Source organism: Mobula birostris, chromosome 19 (genome assembly GCF_030028105.1).
Source record: "Mobula birostris isolate sMobBir1 chromosome 19, sMobBir1.hap1, whole genome shotgun sequence".
NCBI classification, from domain to species: domain Eukaryota; kingdom Metazoa; phylum Chordata; class Chondrichthyes; order Myliobatiformes; family Myliobatidae; genus Mobula; species Mobula birostris.
In genome coordinates, this window is record NC_092388.1 from 43,447,467 (window position 1) to 43,468,828 (window position 21,362).

General features: G+C 42.3%; 1 protein-coding gene across 1 annotated transcript in view; it reads right to left on the reverse strand.

Annotated features, from left to right (window-relative positions):
- Window positions 1-20,784, reverse strand: part of LOC140212554 (catenin delta-2-like) — a 579,924-nt gene extending 559,140 nt beyond the window's left edge. The window contains exon 1 of the mRNA XM_072283519.1: window positions 20,220-20,784. The gene's annotated coding sequence lies outside the window, so the exon portion shown is untranslated. The remainder of the gene's footprint in view (window positions 1-20,219) is intronic.
- Between the last annotated feature and the right edge of the window lie 578 nt (window positions 20,785-21,362).

The following is a 21,362-nucleotide window of genomic DNA, read 5'->3' on the forward strand; positions in this document are numbered from 1 at the left end:
AGCACCACCATTTGTACCTCAATCACCACACCTGCCTCAGGGAGAGCACTGCTTCCCTTGGTTCCCGCTCTCTCATCCTGGAACAGGACCCATCGATTCTCTGTTTTCCTTGACCACTTCGGTGCTACAGCTGGTGGCTCCGGTTTCACAAAATCTGTCAGCTCAAGACTTCTTTGGTGCACCTCCAGCGAATCTGACTAATGTCCTGTTTGGGTGAGGCCTGCACACTTTGAGGTATGAGCAGGTCCCTTATATCCTTGTTGTTCAACACAACAATCATCACAAAAAGCCAGGTCCTCAGTTCAAGTATTCAGACCAGTCTGGGCCACAGACTGTTGATATGTGCTTCAAATCCATAACTATGATAGGGCACTGGATCCATCTGTATTGTTAAGCCAAAAATTTTTCTCCTCATAACTCAACGGGTACCTCAAGTCAAGTCAGTTGTCATTTCGACCATAAGCTGCTGGTACAATACACAGTAAAAACGAAACAATGTTCCTCCAGGAACCTGGTGCTACATGAAACAACACAAAAATTACACTAGACTAAGTGACACAGCACAAGGCTACACTAGACTACATTAAACAACATAAAAACTGCACTAGGCTACAGACCTGCACAAGACTACATAAAGTGCACAAAACAGTGCAGGGCAGTACAATAATTAATAAACAAGACAACAGGCACAGTAGAGGACAAATTACAATATAATAATAAATGATGTAGATGTCAGTCTAGACTCTGAGTATTGAGCAGTCTGATGGCTTGGGGGAAGAAACTGTTGCACAGTCTGGTCGTGAGAATCCAAATGCTTCGGTGTCTTTTGCCAGATGACAGGCAGGAGAAGAGTTTGTGGGAGGGGTGTGAGGGGTGTGTGGGGTCCTTCACAATACGAGTGCAGCGTGTGGTGTAAATGTAGTGGGAAGAGAGACCCCAATGATCTTCTCAGCTGACCTCACTATCCGATGCAGGGTCTTGCAATCTGAGACGGTGCAATTCCTGAACCAGGCAGTGATGCAGCTGCTCAGGATGCTCTCGGTACATCCTCTGTAATGTGGTGAGGATAGAGGGTGGGAGATGAATTTTTCTCAGCCTTCGCAGAAAGTAGAGACGCTGCTGGGCTTTCTTGGCTATGGAGCTGGTGTTGAGGGACCATGTGAGATTCTCCGCCAGGTGAACACCAAGAAATCTGGTGCTCTTAACGATCTCAATGGAGAAGCCATCAATGTTCAGCAGAGAGTGGTCGCTGCGTGCTCTCCTGAAGTCAACAACCATCTCTTTTGTTTTGTTCACATTCAGAGACAGGTTGTTGGCTCTGCAGTAGTCTGTTAGCCACTGCACCTCCTCTCTGTATGCTGTTCTCTGCATGCTAATACAATTTTGGACTACAACAGAACAGTGTAATGCAGTATTCATATGTGTAGCTGTCTTTGCTTTATCAAACAATTAGGAAGCCTGAAGGACATTGTTTTTATCTGCTTTGTGCAATAAATGCCATTCAACTTTCCAACTCCACCTCTTCATTATTCCGTAGTTTGCATGATGCCCCAGTGGGACTATTCCAAACCTGTGCATCACTATAACCCAAGCAGCAAGAGCAGCTTTTACTATAGAAGCATATAAATTGGGAGCAGGAGGAGGCCACTTAGTTCCTTAAGTCCTCTCTACTGTTCAATAAAATCATGACTGATCTGAATGTAACCTCATCTCTGAATCCCTGTCTAGCCATGGTAACCATTCACACCCCCCCCCCATTTATAGAGTACCTATCTAGCAGAGCTTTAAAATAATTGAAGACCCCCTTCCTCAAAAAGTGACAGATTTTCCAAAAGCATCACAATTCCTTATGTGAAAATGATTTTGCCTCATCTCTGGCTTAAATGGGCAACTCAATATTTTAAGTAGCAGCTCCTAGTTCTAGATCACCCACAAGGGAAATCAACATCTTCACAACCACCTTGTCAAGACCTCTCAGAATCATACATGTTTTAATCAATACATTTTAGCCAAGTGTTAACTTCCCCAGCGACTTGTGACTCCATGTAATATGCCCCACTCTGTGGCACGTTATAAATCTGGGACCACTCCGACGTTGGCTGCTTCCTATCGCCTCAGTGATGAAGTCTCCTGCACCAATGTGACTTGCCACCTCTTCCCTTTTGCACTCTTATGATCAACAAGTAATTTCCAGAATCCACTTGCAGCATCCATGCGTCTCAATGGCAAAGACCCCGCTGCCATCAACATTTCTCCACACATCCTAGAATCATGATCTCAGCAAAACTGTCCCACATTAAGCGCCTCTTCTATTCTGGTTGCTGTTCTGCATTCTCACTTGAGCAAGAAATACAGCATATTAAATTGTTTTGCCAGAACTTCTTCATGTCAATACACAATCCCACAACGCTCAAAAAAAATCATACCTGCACAAACTGCCTGGTTCTACGTTTCCTCTGATCCCAATTTGCAGGCACTGAACATGTTACTCTCAAAAATATCTGACGGTATTTAATTAAAAAGCTCTGACAAAATCTTTACAACCTTGTTGTAAGATACCACCCCTACAAGGATTGAGAGCTAATGGTCTCACCAACATTTTGGGCATCTCTAGCCCTAGTGTCAATAGCAAATGTGCATTTTGTAAATCCATGCTGTGTGTGTGGCGTATTTCTTTGTTGTATCTCTCATGGTCTCAGGAACACATCCATTCTCTCTCTGTACAGGGCAGATAGCCATGCTTCTAAGGCTGACTAATATACCTGCACATTCATTGCTCTATCTAGGAAACCTTGTTCTCCATTTGCTTCACGTTTTAATAATTGACAACTTCACAGGTATTCTGCACTCCTTCTTCTAGCATAGCCAGCTCACATGCAACTGGATTTCATTTTAATACCTTCCCCTCTGACAGAGCAGCACTCCCTCACTGGTGTACTGAACAGTCAGTCTTCCTCATATGCCTGGAACAATAACCTATTGATTCAGAACTAAAACTGATACCTTAAGAAGATATTGACCAAAGATTTGACTTGTTCCTCAGACCCCATTCAGATGAGAATGTTTAAATGTGACAGTGTTTAAATTTAAAAAAAACATAAGATTATTTTGAAACAACAGGCTATTGCAAGTACTATTACAAATATTCAAAACTGACATTCAACCTGATCCCTGACTGGAACAGCCAAGTGGACGTATGCATTGCTGGTTCAATACTGAATGGGTCCCAGCCTTCAGTGGTAGTTCAAGTGGAAAATTTAAGCAGAACTGAAGGAGTAATTAAAAATAATGTAACAGCATATTGGAACGTCAAAAATTTCCACGAGGGGCTTGCTTGCTTCTCCTTGCAATCACTGAGCAAAGTTCAAAGAAGCTAACAATGCAGAATTCAAAATTATTTTTAAAAAACTGGACAACTTAAATGCATAATACATTCTCCAAGACCCTACTCCATATACTGCTGAAATGAGTATTACAAAAATATAGTCTAAAATCACTCATCGTTAAAGTTAACTTCCTACATTTAAATAGTCATAAGTATCCTGATATAAATAGTTCTTCAACAGTCATGAAATAACTTTAATGAGCTCATAGCCTCAATTAATGATCACTCATTCCCTTTCTATAGCTTCTTCTAAATGTGAGTCAAACAATATTGGAGAAGCCAAACAAATCTGCTTTTATTGACGAGCAGGGTGACGAAACATGAGTAAAGAGGGAATAAAAGTACAAGATCAAACCCAAAGTTAAATGTGATCGGGTATTTACAATGCTCACTTACATTAATTCCAACTCAGACTTCCATGCATATCATGCACATCTGCACAGAGGGTGTAGGGTGGTGACGTTAACTGATGTACAGTCCATTAATAATATTAACTGTATACTGTTCAGATTATGAACACTTGTCTCACCAGAAGGGTTAAGATCTACTTCCACATTAATGTCTATCCCAATATCACCTTCTGGCTCTCACTAACACTAACAGTGATCCTCCATGCCCCCTGATTATCCTTCAGCTTTCCAATGAAAACATTGGAAGATCTAAACATGTTTTCTATTGTCACAAACAAGAGAAAATCTGCAGATGCTGGAAACCTGATGGCATGACAATGAGGCCACACTCAGGTTGGAGGAGCAACACCTTATATTGCACCTGAGTAGCCTCCAACCTAATAGCATGAACATTAATTTCTCAATCTTCCAGTAATGCCCCCTTTTTCTATCACCATTCCCTATTCCCATTTCCCTCTCTCACATTATCTCCTTACCTGTCCATCACCTCCCTCTTGTGCTCCTCCCCCTTTTCCTTCTTCCATGGCCTTCTCCCTTCTCCAGCCCTATTTCTCTTCCACCAATCAACTTCCCAGCTCTTTACTTCCCCCTTCCCAGTTTCACCTATCATTTTGTGTTTCTTCCTCCCCTCCTCCCACCTTCTTACTCTGACTCCTCGTCTCTTTTTTTTCTCTCCAGTCCTGATGAAGGGTCTCGGCCCAAAACGTCGACTACACTCTTTTCCATAGACGCTCCCTGGCCTGCTGCGTTCCTCCAGCATTTTGTGTGTTGCCTATTTTCTATTGTCATCTCTCTCATTCTATTCACAAATTTTGTATCAGTGATCAAATGATTCTCCCAGCATTAATTTTCTCCACCTACATTAATTTCCTCTTAATCACTTCCCCATCCAGTCTTTTCCACTTAACTTAGCCTTTCTTGACCTCACTCATCATGCACAATCCTCGACACTCCAATGTGAGTTTATTTACATCCGTCATTGTTCCACTGGTTGAATCCTCTCCTCTACTTCTGCATCAGTAGGGTTGAGAGGGAAAATAAATCAGCCATGGCTGAATGGCAGAGCAGTTGATGAACCAAATAGCCTCACTTTGCTTCTATGTCTTATACATCTCTCCCCCACTGATCATCTTCCTGCCAAACCCACAATTGTTTTTCCCAAACAAGAGAAAATCTGCAGATGCTGGAAATCAAAGCAACACTCATCATCTTTTTTCCCTCCAGTCCTGCCAAAGGGTCTTGGACCAAAACGTCCACTGTACTTTTTTTTCCATAGATGCTGCCTGGCCTGCTGAGTTCCTCCGGCTTGTGTGTGTTGCCACAATTTTTTCCCATCTCTTTCTCTGTCACCCTTGTGATGAGAGCTTGCAAAAAAAATAGCTTGTCCATGATTAAGTGTATTAATCTAATTCTAGGACACTGTAAGTTTAGGTGTGAAACACATTCATGAATTTCTTGGTCAGTGCATTTTGTCTTTGAAATTTCATTGAGGGAGTTACAGAGCATGTTCAATTTTCCTCCTTAGTTGGAGGATTGGAGGTGAAATCTCATATTTGTTTGCAAAGAGATATCATGCTTTCCCCAGCACAATTCATTCAGCTTTACTTGTGAGTTGAAGAGACAGATATGATAGAGGAGTTTATTTAAGAGGCTAGCACGTAACATGCAGAGGATGGTAGGATGTGCGCAATGTGTAAAGAAGAGACTAGTGTAATTAGGCATCATTAGCCTAATTTGTTTAGCACAACATCGAGGGCCAAAGGGTCTGTTCCACGTTCTGTTACATTACTAAGAGTAACATCAACAGGAATTTAAATTCCCTGATGACTCACTATAAACAAAGGTAAATTGTATAAAAGGTGAGAATAGAAGTGGCATAATGAGAAGAATCAGTGAGTTGCTGAATTCCTAATCTCTCAATCACAAATTGCCTAGGATGAGACCCAGGGAAATCCTATTCTCCCACTAAGAAGTGAAGCAAAGGGAAACCTTGAAATTGATCGATCAGCTGCAACTGATAGGAACCCTGAGTCAACTGCTTGAGAAATGGGAAACGGGGAAATGCTCATTAAGATCAACAAATGGCAGACTTCTGATCAAAAGCATCAAGTGTAGACAGGAATCCTGGCTCAAAGATCAACCAATTTATATGATAGTGAGTTTCAGAATCTTGGGATCCGCACAGCTATTATGTGCAAATCAGCTGTGATATTACCATGGTAATATGAAAAACATGACTGCCAATTTGCACATAGCAAAATTCCACAAAGACAACATTGTCTTTGTCATTGTAGAGTATATTGTGGTTTCGCTTGTCACGAATGCTGCCTGAGTGGCTGAATTCTTCAAAGTATTTCTTTATATAGCTTGTGGTACTCCACTTCAAAATATTCCCACCCCAGAGTGTCACCGAGGCCTCGACTTAATGTCTCTTTTTAAGGACAGTGGAGCACTTCCTTAATGGCAAAATGGAATACTGCTAAAGTTTGAACTTAAACAATTCTGAATCCAAGATGAATGTGCCATTGCAGAGTCAAAACAGTTATCTAATAAATTCCTTATGTAACACAAAATTGCAACCTGCCATTATTAGAAAAATATATATGATTTAGAAATCAAAAATCTTTAATTATTAGAGCAACCTTTAAATTAAGTCTGTATCGCAGCATGAAGGCCAGACACATGAAGAGTGGCCAGCTATGGCTGGATATATTCTTGAAGGTTCCATCATACAACCTGCTAAATAGCACATTTTAAACTGTTAGCCATTTACGTGGCAGGCCAACTTCTCAAGCAAAAGGCATCTTCATTATCCAACAGAATGATTCTTCAATTTTTCTCCAGTTTTAATACACTTAACAACTAATAAGCATCCAAAGTTATTTGGTAAATTATCTTTTATGCCATTAATTTTTCATTCTATCTTCTAGATTAGAGGTTTAAATCCTGTCCTGATCCAGCTGTCCAATCACATCTCTTTGCATGGAGTGAGAATCAGGGATTAGTGAAAAAACAAGGACATGAATTAGGATTTGTTTTGGCTTCAATGACTCCCACAGTGAGATATGTCTGCACACAATGCTAAGGACCTGTTTCAGGCCCAAACAATTACAGATCCTTATACTAATCTACTATCAATACACACAAAATGCTGCAAGGACTCAGCAGGCCAGGCAGTGTCTATGGAAAAAGTACAGTCGACATTTCAGGCCAAGACCCTTCCACAGGACCACTCTGCTGGTTGATTAATCTTTAATTTACTTGGATTCTAGGCTAATCCTGGTGCCATCACACCTGAAATAAAAGACAGATTTCCAGAGGAATGCTATTAATTTAAGCACATATTCCCAATAGATGGGCATATTTTGTTCACAGTAACATAATTAAAGTAAAATGTTGTAATCATAAATTCTTTCATTAAAAAAAAATTGAATAAAGTCGGAATTTAGTTTGCAAGTCCGCCTTCTGAAATAATTTTATTTAACTTTCTCTTCGGCAAAAGCAAAATGGATTCACCCAAATGAATATTCAACGTCAAAACAGACAGTGGTCGCTAATCTATTTGTCCAAGGGGGACAACACAACTATGATGTTCTTACTGCACATGTCAAACAAAAATCCAACATGTCTCATTTAACTGTCACATGAGGTGCTGCCCAGTTCAATTCAACTGGATGTATGAGATTTTATTCTGTGGTCAGTATCATCACAGAGACCAAAGGCCCACAGAAGAAACATGAAAGAACAAAGCACTTGGATCCAGATCTCATTACAGCCTTGTCCAAACATGGACAATAAAAGATGAGAGTGGCTAACCTTTACATCAAGGCGGCACTTGATTGAATGAACAAACATCATGACGTTCTGGTAAAATTGGCCCAGGAGAATCATGAGGAACTCTTTCTAGTCAGTGGATCTGTCACTAGCAAAAAGGAATAGCAGCAAGCCAATTATGTCAGTCCCAGGAAATCACTGCAGATGTTCCACTGGGTTGTTTGCTAAACCCAACCAACCTCCTCAGCTGTTCCTATCGAGGCTCGTCCCTCTACTAAAAAAGTGGGAGGATCACTGATGTCTGCACAATGTTCAGCTTCTTTCACAATTTCTTAAATAACTGAGTAAATACAACACAACCTGGCCAACAATTGGAGATAGGCTTAAGTGAAAAGTAACATTCAGGCCACAGAAGTGACAAGGTAGCAAGTCTCCACCTGCAATACAGGATGAGAGTAATTGATAGCTCTGATTGATAATTAACAGCAATCATTAACACCCAGAGATCCCACTGACTAGTAACTGCTTTGGAACAGTCACATAATCAGCACATTGGAATCACCTACCTGTTGTAGGTAACTCACCTTGGGAGTCTGCAAAGCTTTTCCACAACGTATAAGGCATCAGTCTGATGGATAACCATTAAGAGTAATGTACATTTAATGCATCCACCTCAAGGGCACTATAACTGAAGGTCTAACATTAACAGTGCAGGGCAGTAACTAACCAAGATTTCTTCAGCTACAGTTGCATGCAAAGGTTTGAGCACCCCAGTCAAAATTTCTCTTACTGTGAATAGCTAAGCGAGTAAAAGATGAACTGATTTCCAAAAGGCATAAAGTTAAAGATGACACATTTCTTTAATATTTTAAGCAAGAAAACTTTTTTATTTCCATCTTTTACAGTTATACTTTATACTTTATTGTCGCCAAACAATTGATACCAGAACATACAATCATCACAGTGATAATTGATTCTGCACTTCGTGCTCCCTGGAGTACAAATTGATAGTAAATATTAAAAATTTAAATTATAAATCATAAATAGAAAATAGAAAAGGGGAAGTAAGGTAGTGCAAAAAAAACCGAGAGGCAGGTCCAGATATTTGGAGGGTACGGGTCAGGATCTGTTCAGCTGTCTTATCACAGTTGGAAAGAAGCTGTTCCCAAATCTGGCCGTACGAGTCTTCAAGCTCCTGAGCCTTCTCCCGGAGGAAAGAGGGACGAAAAGTGTGTTGGCTGGGTGGGTCATGTCCTTAATTATCCTGGCAGCACTGCTCCGACAGCGTGCGGTGTAAAGTGAGTCCAAGGATGGAAGATTGGTTTGTGTGATGTGTTGGGCTGTGTTCATGATCTTCTGCAGCTTCTTCTGGTCTTGGACAGGACAACTTCCATACCAGGTTGTGATGCACCTAGAAGAATGCTTTCTACGGTGCATCTATAAAAATTAGTGAGGGTTTCAGGGGACAGGCCAAATTTCTTTAGCTTTCGCAGGAAGTAAAGGCGCTGGTGGGCCTTCTTGGCAGTGGACTCTGCTTGGTTGGACCAAGTCAAGTCACTTGTGATATTGACCCCAAGGAACTTAAAGCTTTTGACCTGTTCCACTTGCGTACCACCGATGTAAATGGGGTCGTGTGGTCCGCTACTCCTTCTGAAGTCAACAACCAATTCCTTTGTCTTGCTGACATTGAGGGATAGGTTATTGTCTTCGCACCATGCCACCAGGTTCTTAATTTCCTCTCTGTACTCAAACTCATCATTATCCAAGATACGGCTTACAATTGTGGTGTCATCAGCAAACTTATATATTGAGTTCGATGGAAACTTGGCTGCACAATCATGGGTGTACAATGAGTACAGCAGGGGGCTGAGTACACAGCCCTGTGGGGCACTGGTGCTCAGAGTGATTGTAGAGGAGAGTTTGTCCCCTATTTTTACAGCCTGGGTCCTGTCTGTGAGGAAGTTGAAAATCCAGCTGCAGGTCTGAGTGCTAAGGCCCAGGTTCCAGAGCTTAGGAATCAGTTTATTTGGAATGATGGTATTAAAGGCAGAGCTGTGGTTAATGAAAATGAGCCTTACATATATGTCTTTATTCTCCAGGTGTTCTAAGGAGGAATATAGGGCCAGAGAGAGACCAACTGCCGTTGACTTGTTGCTCCGGTAGGTGAATTGCAAAGCGTTGAGGTTGATCGGTAGGCTGTGGTCGATGTGTGCCATAACCAATCGCCCAAAGGACTTCATAGCAATTGATGTCAGAGCCACAGGTCGATAGTCATTCAGGCATGCCACCTTGCTCTTCTTCGGCATCGGGATTATCGTTGCCTTCTTAAAACATGAGGGGATCTTAGACTGAAGCAAAGAGCAGTTGAAGATGTCAGCAAACACTCCAGCTAGCTCGCTTGCACAGGCCAGGAGAACCCGTCCCGGGATGCCATCTGGGCCTGTCACCTTCCTTGGATTTATCTTCAGGAAGGCCCTTCTAACGTCCTTCTTGGTGACGATGAATCTCGATGCCACCAGGTCCGGTTCGTCTGGAGGGAGCAGGATGCTCCTCTTCTGTTCAAATCTTGTGTAGAATACGTTAAGTTTGTCAGGAAGAGAAGAGCCACAGTTACTGATATGCCCAGCCTTTTCTTTGTGCCCAGTGATTTCATTTAGACCCTGCCATAGTCTACCGGCATCCCTCTGGTTAGCCTGGGCTTCCAACTTGGCTTGATATTGCCTCTTGGCGCCCTTAACGGCTTTCCAGAGCTCAAGCCTGGATTCCGTGTAGCGAATGGTGTCCCCGGACCTAAAAGCCGCAGCTCTAGCCTTCAAAAGGGACTTGACCTCATAATTCATCCAAGGTTTCCGGTTAGGGAATACCTGGATCGTCTTGCGAGACACACAGTCCTCTGTGCATTTGCAGCCAAAAAAGTTCTATTCAAAACGTTCAAAGGAACACCTAAACAAGCCTGATGTTTTTTGGAAACAAGTCCTGTGGACTGATGAAGTTAAAATAGGACTTTCTGGCCGCATTGAGCAAAGGTATGTTTGGAGAAAAAAGGATGCAGAATTTCATGAAAAGAACCCCTCTCCAACAGTTAAGCACAGGGGTGGATCGATCATGCTTTGGGCTTGTGTTGCAGCCAGTGGCACAGGGAACAGTTACTGTTAGAGGGAAGAATGAATTCAATTAAATACCAGCAAATTCTTGAAGCAAACATCACACTGTCTGTAAAAAAGAAGAAGATGAAAAGAGGATGGCTTCTACAACAGGATAATGATCCTAAGCACACCTCAAAATCTACAATGGACTATCTCAAGAGGCACAAGCTGAAGGTTTTGCCATGGCCCTCACAGTCCCCTGACCTAAACATCATTCAGGATCTGTGGATAGACCTCAAAAGAGCAGTGCATGCAAGACGGCCTAAGAATCTCACAGAACTAGAAGCCTTTTGCAAGGAAGAATGGGCAAAAATCCCCCAAACAAGAACTGAAAGACTCTTAGCTGGCTACAAACAGTGTTTAGAAGCTGTGATACTTGCCAACGGGGGTGTTACTAAGTACTGACCATGCAGGGTGCCCAAACTTTTGCTTTCGGCCCTTTTCCTTTTTTGTTATTTTGAAACTGTAAAAGATGGAAATAAAAAGGTTTTCTTGCTTAAAATATTAAAGAAATGTGTCATCTTTAACCTTAAGCCTTTTGGAAATCAGTTCATCTTTTACTCACTTAGCTACCCACAGTAACAGAAATTTTGACCAGGGGTGCCCAAACTTTTGCATGCCACTGTACATCTCTGAAACTCATACCTTTATCACCTAGATAGACGTGGATCAGCTGCATGGGGAAGTCACCACGTTCAAACTTCTTCCTATGTTGCACGTTATCTCAACATGAAAATATATCCTTGCCCATATATCATCATGATGCTCCAATCTGGACAACCCTTCCCAATAACATTCTACAATATCTTCTCCACCCAGACTGAAGCTTTCCAGCTCAGCACCACCTTCTCAAGGGCTATTACAAATGGACTATAATTGCTTGTGATACCCATACCCCGTACCTGATTTTTTAAAAGGCATTTTAAGAACAGCAACTTACATTTACAGATAACCTTTAATATAATCCTAAGGCTCTTCACTGGAATGTTAACATTCACCAAGTCACATAAAAGGATATATTGGCAGTCAAGCATTTTGTCAAAATTTTTAAGACGATCCATATTAAAAAAGGAAGAAAGGCAAGAGAAACAGAGTTAAGGAGACAGTACCAGCACTCTGGACCAAGTCATATGAAATTTTACACCAATTAATGTTCTGGTATAAAGGAATCTAAAACTAGAGGGGCACAGACAGTTTGTGTACCCACTTAATTGAGCAACAATCCAAGACTTCAGAAAGCAGAAAGTAGAAATATTGGAAGTCCAAACTGAAAACTGAAAATGCGAGAGGCACTTAGCACGTCAAGCAGTTACGTGTCAATTAAGAACAAAATCATTGGTTAACTACGTTTCTGTCTCCATAGTTGCTGCCTGACAATTTCTAGCACATGTTCCACAAGTTCATTCTTCAGCTATTTTAACAATTATTTCAACAAATACTTAATTTTAGGTAATGACTCACACTGCTGAACCATGTATTCAAACATTAGCAACAGGAATTCTGCAGATGCTGGAAATTCAAGCAACATATATCAAAGTTGCTGGTGAACGCAGCAGGCCAGGCAGCAACTCTAGGAAGCCGTACAGTCGACGTTTCAGGTCGAGACCCCTCGTCAGGACTAACTGAAGGAAGAGCTAGTAAGAGATTTGAAAGTGGGAAGGGGAAGGGGAGATCCAAAATGATAGGAGAAGACAGGAGGGGGAGGGATGGAGCCAAGAGCTGGACAGGTGAATGGCAAAAGGGATATGAGGGGATCATGGGACAGGAGGTCCGGGGTCAAAGACGGGGGTGGGGGGGGGGACCCAGAGGATGGGCAAGGGGTATAGTCAGAGGGACAGAGGGAGAAAAAGGAGAGTGAGAGAAAGAAAGTGTGTATAAAAATAAATAACAGATGGGGTACGAGGGGGAGGTGGGGCATTAGCAGAAGTTAGAGAAGACGATGTTCATGCCATCAGGTTGGAGGCTACCCAGACAGAATATAAGGTGTTGTTCCTCCAACTTGAGTGTGGCTTCATCTTTACAGTAGAGGAGGCCGTGGATAGACATGTCAGAATGGGAATGGGATGTGGAATTAAAATGTGTGGCCACTAGGAGATCCTGCTTTCTCTGGCGGACAGAGCGTAGGTGTTCAGCAAAGCGGTCTCCCAGTCTGCATCAGGTCTCGCCAATATATAGAAGGCCACATCAGGAGCACCGGACGCAGTATATCACCCCAGCCAACTCACAGGTGAAGTGTCGCCTCACCTGGAAGGACTGTCTGGGGCCCTGAATGGTGGTAAGGGAGGAAGTGTAAGGGTATGTGTAGCACTTGTTCCGCTTACAAGGATAAGTGCCAGGAGGGAGATCAGTGGAGAGGGATGGGGGGGACGAATGGACAAGGGAGTTGCGTAGGGAGCGATCCCTGCAGAAAGCAAAGAGAGGCGGGGAGGGAAAGATGTGCTTAGTGGTGGGATCCCGTTGGAGGTGGCGGAAGTTACGGAGAATAATATGTTGGACCTGGAGGCTGGTGGGGTGGTAGGTGAGGACCAGGGGAACCTTATTCCTAGTGTGGTGGCGGGAGGATGGAGTGAGAGCAGATGTGCGTGAAATGGGGGAGATCAAACATTAATTTCAAATTGGAGACACAGTTTGCTTCCAGCTCATGGAATGTATTGTTGGGTATGTACAAACGTTTGTAGAAATCTTACGGGGACTTCAGTTATAGAAACTGCAAGAATGTGACTGCCTCTGATTTCAGTGCAGTAACTCATAAACATGCAATACTTCTTTTAAAATTCCAGACATGTAATAAATCAAACAGAAATATATCTACATAAACACAATACCACATGGATATTATGTGTATGTATCCAATATTACAACAATGAGCTGCTTTATAATCCAAAATGTGTGTTCTCTCAGGCATTGACATTGAGTTTCCAACTTTATCTCGATGTGTGAATGAACACGAAGATCAACCCAGATTTGAAAAGATTGCAAGATGCCATGCCAAGAGCAGCAAACTACTGAATACATAAGAATGAGGTGCTATCCCAGTGGAACTGCAACACAGGACTATAAGGTACTGAAACACAAAAACCGCTTGCAATAGACAGAGCTAAAAGATCTCACAATCTACTGATCACATCAAAGCTATCCAGTCCCTTCACATGAATCATCATGACTAAAACACCAAAAGCAGAAGGTGAAACCATTCTTTATAATGAGGAAGCCTAGCAGAGGTGCCAATGATTAAAGTAGTTAAGACAGTAAGACATAGGAGCAGAATAAGACCATTTAGCCCATTGAGTCTCTTCTGCTATTCCATCAGGGCTGATCCTGGATCCTAGTCAACCCTTTACACCTGCCTTCTTGCCAAATCCTTTGATGTCCTGACCGATCCAGAAACTATCAACTTCTGCTTTAAATATACCCACAGACTTGGCCTTCGCTACAGTCTATGGTAGAGCATTTCACAGATTGACTTCTCTCTGGTAAAAACAAATTCCTCCTTATCTCTCAAACACGAGGAATTCTGCAGATACTGGAAATTCAAGCAACACACATCAAAGTTGCTGGTGAATGCAGCAGGCGTTCTCATCCCCATCCCTCTCCACTGATCTCCCTCCTGGCACTTATCCTTGTAAGCGGAACAAGTGCTACACATGCCCTTACACTTCCTCCCTTACCACCATTCAGGGCCCCAGACAGTCCTTCCAGGTGAGGCGACTCTTCACCTGTGAGTCGGCTGGGGTGATATACTGTGTCCGGTGCTCCCGATATGGTCTTCTATATATTGGCGAGACCCGACGCAGACTGGGAGATCGTTTTGCTGAACACCTACGCTCTGTCTGCCAGAGAAAGCAGGATCTCCCAGTGGCCACACATTTTAATTCCACATCCCATTCCCATTCTGACATGTCTATCCACGGCCTCCTCTATTGTAAAGATGAAGCCACACTCAGGTTGAAGGAACAACACCTTATATTCCGTCTGGGTAGCCTCCAACCTGATGGCATGAACATTGACTTCTCTAACTTCTGCTAATCCCCCACCTCCCCCTCGTACCCCATCTGTTATTTATTTTTATACACACATTCTTTCTCTCACTCTCCTTTTTCTCCCTCTGTCCCTCTGACTATACCCCTTGCCCATCTTCTGGGTTTCCCCCCCTCCCCCTTTTCCTTCTCCCTGGGCCTCCTGTCCCATGATTCTCTCATATCCCTTTTGCCAATCAACTGTCCAGCTCTTGGCTCCATCCCTCCCCCTCCTGTCTTCTCCTATCATTTTGGATCTCCCCCTCCCCCTCCCACTTTCAAATCTCTTACTAGCTCTTCCTTCAGTTAGTCCTGACGAAGGGTCTCGGCCCGAAATGTCGACTGTACCTCTTCCTGGAGATGCTGCCTGGCCTGCTGCGTTCACCAGTGACTTTGATGTGTGTTCCTCCTTATCTCTATTCTATAAGGTCACCCCTCAATTTTGAGGCTGTGCCCTCTAGTTCTGGATACCCCCACCATGGGAAACATCCTCTCCACATCCACCCTATCTAGTCCTTTCAACATTCAGTAGGTTTCAATGAGATTCCCCCGCATTCTTCTAAATTCCGGTAAGTACAGGCCCAAAGCTGTCATATATTCCTCATATATTAACTCCTTCATTCCCAGAAACATCCTCGTGAACCTCCTCTGGACTCTCTCCAATGACAACACATCGTTTCTGCGATATGGGGCCAAAAATTGTTGGCAATACTCTAATACACGCGTCTTATAAAGCCTCTGCATAATCTCTTTGCTTTAATATTCTATTCCCCTTGAAATAAAGGCCAACATTGCACTTGCCTTCTTTACCACAGATTCAACCTGTAAATTAACCTCCTGGGAGGTTTGCATGAGAAGTCCCTCTACACATCTGATGTTTGAACCTTCTCCCCATTTAGATAATAATTCACACTATTGTTCCTTTTACCAAAATGCATTATCGTGCATTTCCCAATACTGTATTCCATCTGCAACTTTTTTGCCCATTCTTCCAATTTGTCTAAGTCCTGCTGCAATCTCATCGCTTTCTCAGCACTACCTACTCTTCCATCTATCTTCGTATCATCCACAAACTTTGCCACAAAGCCATCAACTCCATTATCCAAATCACTGACAAACAATGTGAAAAATAGCAGTCCCATGCTGACCCCTGAGGAATACCACTCGTCACTGGCAGCCAACCAGAAAAACTCCCCTTTATTCTCACCAGCTGCCTCTTGCCTGTCAGTCCATTCCTCTTTCCTTGCCAGTATATTTCCTGTAATGCCTTAGGATTTTATCTTGTTAAGCAGCCTCATGTGTAGCACCTTATCAAATGCCTTCTGAAAATCCAAGTAAATGACACCCACTGCCTCTCCTTTGTCTGCTCTGCTTCTTACTTCCTCAAAGACCTCTAACAGATTTGTCAGGCAAGATTTCCCATTATAGAAACCATGCTGATTTTCACTTATTTTATCATTAGTTTCCAAGTACCCCGAAACCTCATCCTTAATAAAAGACTCCAACAGTTCCCCAATCACTGAGGTTACGCTAACTGGCCTATAATTTCTTTCCTTTTGCCTTCTTCCCTTCTTAAAGAGTGGAATGACATTTTCAATCTTCCAGTCCTCTGGGACCATGCCAGAATCAAGTGATTCTTGAAAGATCATACCAATACATCTGTTATCTCTTCAGCAACCTCTCTGAGGACTCTGGGATGTAGTCCATCTGGTCGAGGTGACTTATCCAGCTTAAGACCTTTGAGTTTACTTAGCACTTTTTCTTTTGTAATAGCAATGGCACTCACTCCTGCTCCTTGATACTCACGGACCTCTGGCATACTGCTAGTGTCTTCCACAGTGAAGACTGATGCAAAGTACTTATTACATTCATCTACCGTTTCTTTGTCCCCCATTACTACCTCACCCACAACATTTTCCAATGGTCCAATATCAACTCTCACCTCCCTTTTATTTTTTATATAACTGAAAAATCTTTTGGTATCCTGCTTTATATTATTGGCTAGTCTGCCTTCATCTTTTCCCTTCTTACAGCTTTTTTGTTGGATTTTAAAAGCTTCCCAATCATCCAATCTCCCACTCACTTTTGCTACCTTATATGCCCTTTCCTCAGCTTTTATCCAGTCCTTAACTTCTCTTGGCAGCCACGGTTGCCTATCCCTGTCATTTGAGAACAACTTCTTCTGAGAGACACATCTGTCCTGCGCCTTGCAAACTATTCCCAGAAACTTCTAAATAGCTGCAGACTTCAAGCGAAAAGCACTCAATAGCTGCAGTTGTACCTTGTATAATTAGAAGATGGTTGTGGTCATTGGACATTTATCTGGGTAGTCCCAAGATATCACATGGGGAGCTGCAGTAGACTCAATTGCTTTATCATAATCACATCAGTCACATTTCTAATACAAATTCAGGTTTATCGCACAATTTCATCCTTGCTAACTCTTGAATTTAAGTTGATAGTTTTCAATGCATGCAACACACTTAAAAGTTGCTGGTGAACGCAGCAGGCCAAGCAGCATCTGTAGGAAGAGGTGCAGTCGACGTTTCAGGCCGAGACCCTTCGTCAGGACTAACTGAAGGAAGAGTGAGTAAGGGATTTGAAAGATGGAGGGGGAGGGGGAGATCCAAAATGATATGAGAAGAAAGCATCCTTGTTTCTCCCCCTCCCCCTCCAACTTTCAGATGCCTTACTCACTCTTCCTTCAGTTAGTCCTGACGAAGGGTCTCGGCCTGAAACGTCGACTGCACCTCTTCCTAGAGATGCTGCCTGACCTGCTGCGTTCACCAGCAACTTTTATGTGTGTTGCTTGAATTTCCAGCATCTGCAGAATTCCTGTTGTTTGAGTTTTCAATGCATTGAATCTTTCTGTCATTAATTAAAAATTAGTAATTTCCAGATGAAGATTGTTCAACTAACTAGACTATAATTTTCTGGTCTTCCACTTTCAACTTTCAGGCTTGGTATACAAGGAAAATTTATAACGAAGGCATCTGCAATGTTCTCCAACACCATCTTTAAAACATACAGTTGAAAATTACCCAGACTTGGAGATTTTTCATGCTTTAGTGATGATAATTTATAATGATTACTTTATATTGCTAATGTTACTCAGACCCTTCCCTGATATATTAATCTATTCTGGATGTTTAACATGGTTCTTTACAGCAATAAAACACCGTTGCAACGCAATCCTCCAACATGTCTATTATCATTTTATTTACAATATCACTGTTACGACGGTCCACATTGCTCTTGACAACCACTTCCTTCTCACCACATAATTGCACTTCTTTTTGCTACTTTTGATACCCCTGGCAGTTTTTTGCTCCAAATTTGCCACAATGAAGGTGCTGTGTGGCAGCAGACCACAGGAGTGAACATTGTGCTCAAAATTCTGGTCCACGCAGAGATCTCAGAAGTCAATTCAATTTCCCCTCCTAGGGTGGTGTCCTATCTGCTGACTATCTCCGTTAGATTTCCAGCGTGCTTTATTCCACTAAGTATGTTGAGATGTTATTTTTATAGACACCATTACAATCATTTGAATGACCTCAAATGCCCAGTCACTACATCTGCGAGATTCTTATTTCTGTACATCATATTTGGTATTGTAAATAGTGTAGGTGGATATGCAAAACTATAAAGAGACATTAGTCTAAAGCGTGGCAGATGGATTTCAATGCAAGCAACTACAGGGAATTTTTGAATTCAAATACATAACTTCATGGGATAGTCTAAAAAATAAGGATAAATATACAAAGATAACCTACATTTTGGGGTCTTAACTAGTCAGGTGGATTACTAAGGTAAGGAAGTTTTATTAGCTTTATGCAAAGCTGCACCCGAATTGCCTCAGTGCTGTACATTTCTGGATACTGGACTTCATGAACAATATCTTGATTTTAGAAGTACTGCTGAGAGTCAATGGAATATTACAAGGTCTCCAGGGATTAGTTGATGAGGTAAGATCACTAAATTAGCTTTGTATTCCTAGAAGCTTGGAAACACCTGATCTTAGAAATTAAGCAACCTGAGCTCAAGCTTATTACTTGGGTGGAAAATGCCCAGCAACACCAGGTGCAGTACTACTTTTTAATTCCCTAGGTATAGATAAAGGTGCGTCTTTGGGAGAATCTGAAGGCTAAATAGATTGGACACTTAGGCCAAGGTGTCTGATCTTAAAAAAAACATAATTATAACTATTGAAATGGAAGCTAAGAAAGTCTTTTTTTTGATTCAAGAAATGACAACTGAAGTGTGGAAATCTTCAGAAAGCAGTCAATTTAAGATTAATTACTAGCTGAATAATAATTTACACTAGATAAGACTTCTTTTGGCCCAAGTTGGATGAATGGAATTTGCAAAGCAGTGAGCAACTTCTCTTTACATGGTAAAAGAGAAGTAAGAAGTGGATTGGCCTATTCCTGTTTCTTTAAAATGCCAGTTGGGTTCTATATCAGGCTTTTGATGGTATTCAAAGTTAAAGTGCCTTCTCTGTTATTCTTGTTGCCGGGTGACAAGCAACTAAAAGCTCTCTATGCTTATTTTCAAATTGTGCTGGACTCGAAGCAGCAACACCCACTGTGAAAAACAAAGTGATAAATGGTTGTTTCAAACATGCAAAAATCTAAAATAAAACATTGCTTCAGTTAGAGGGTGACTGTTTCTTACTCCTTATCTCTTAGTTTCATTTGAAAACAGATCTTTTCTTCAGAACAGAAAAAGAAACATTTCCTGCTCATTTTATCAACACTATTTTCTTCCCTGCTTTTGGCTTCACTCACAATGAGCACCAATTTTCCCACTGCTGTGCATCAATGTATCTAGAATGTGTTCAAGTACATCTCCTCAGGCATTTTCCAACTTCCCCTTCTGGAAAAAAAATACACAAATTACCTCTTGGATAATGCCCTCAAGATTGGCATGAGATTGCCCCATTGTTCCACGTGGGAGAGAGAAAAAGGTTCATTTCGGAAGAATGCCTGTTTCGCATGCTCAAAGATCTCACCTACCTGAATCAGAAGCAATAGTGGATGGCAAAGATCCCATGGCTTTACTTAAAAATTAGTGGGAGTAATTCTTTTTCCTACACAAATTGTAAATCCTAATTAACACTAAAACTTGCCATTCGTTTTACTGCTTTTCTGCAGTGTGGAAAATGCAGCCACATTTGCCATATTACCGTCGTGGATAAAAGGTGATGTATGGGTTAAAAGGAGAAAGCGAGGGACGGAGAGAAAGGCAGCTGTGAAACAGAGACAGGAAATGAAGAGAGATTTAGATGCAGAGAGGCGAGTTGCAGATGCAAGATCACAGAACTTTTCGCCCAGCAGCATACTGAAGAAAATTGATATTCAGCTTCGATTCTCAACGCAACCTGTACAATAAATACCGTAATATAGCTGTTCTCATTTCCACATTAAGATACATTTTTGAAAATGGCCTTTAACACAGTTAGAAATCCAATGTCCTTCTCTCTACTCACATATTACAAATGACCCCTTTCTGAGGTGCCCTGCAATTTGAAATCAAGAAATGCGTCGCGGCCGCTCAGGGACACTGCCGAGCCATCTGATCCTGGCTTCTTCTACCTCAGGATCTGGGAGCGTGGACACTCCGGTCCCTCCTGAACTTCCATTCCTTCACACAACTATCGACCGGTATCGGTTAATAGAGCGGCACATTCAGCTGGGGGAGAGCAGAGCTGGCGCACAAAAATGCCTTCCTTATCTGCTGGACCACTTGTGGAGTCACTGTTTGATTCTACGCGATTTGCTGGTGTGGAAGACGAGTGTTTAAACCATTGTTACTTGCAGGAGACAGCCTGACAGATTCAATTTCCATTCCACTTCTTACATTCGTAATCTAAAGAGTTATGCTTTCTCCCTCCGCCGCTCCCCCCCCACCCCTCCAGATGGTGCATCAGACCACAGATTTTCTTCTGATTCCCTTTATTCAAATAAGAAGCCCACCCAGCGCAAGCAGCGGCCAGACTTCACATGGCGGGGGAGCGGCTCCCTACATTACCGAGAACAGCGCCCGCCGCTGAGTTTCGTGGCACATTCGCACACGTCAAACGCGGGTTGTCACGGCAGGGGGTGGAAAAAAGAGAGAAACAGGGCTTCGGGTCGTCTTGCCAAGCCTCTGCACCGCTCCAGCACCCACCTCGCCACTACATACGCGATGATATCTGCGTAGGATAAAGAGAAAATAATGGGTCCAATTGCACTGACCCTTGAAGGAAGGAGACTGCGTGAACATCACAATATAAGGAAAGGCCATTTGATCCCTGGGTCCCCATTCCTGACTGATAATTTAACTCTTATTGTGACATCCATTAGAATTGTGAACAAGCCCAGCGACAATGGTATTACTGCACAAAGTGTTAATCAGCACATAATTTATTATCATGTCTGCTCGTTTAACCCAGCTTTTGCAGCTAGTACGTACTTGCATGTATTTCCCGGTTCAGTTCATTACCCTTATTTATTTTACTGTTTCCAATATGTGACGAATTCTCCATCACTCGCCAGAACACCACACATGTACCTGGAAAGATTCTGTCGTTAGAGTGACGGGCACACGTGAGGCTAGGACGGTCTTTCCCTGCATAAGAATTCCTCCCCTA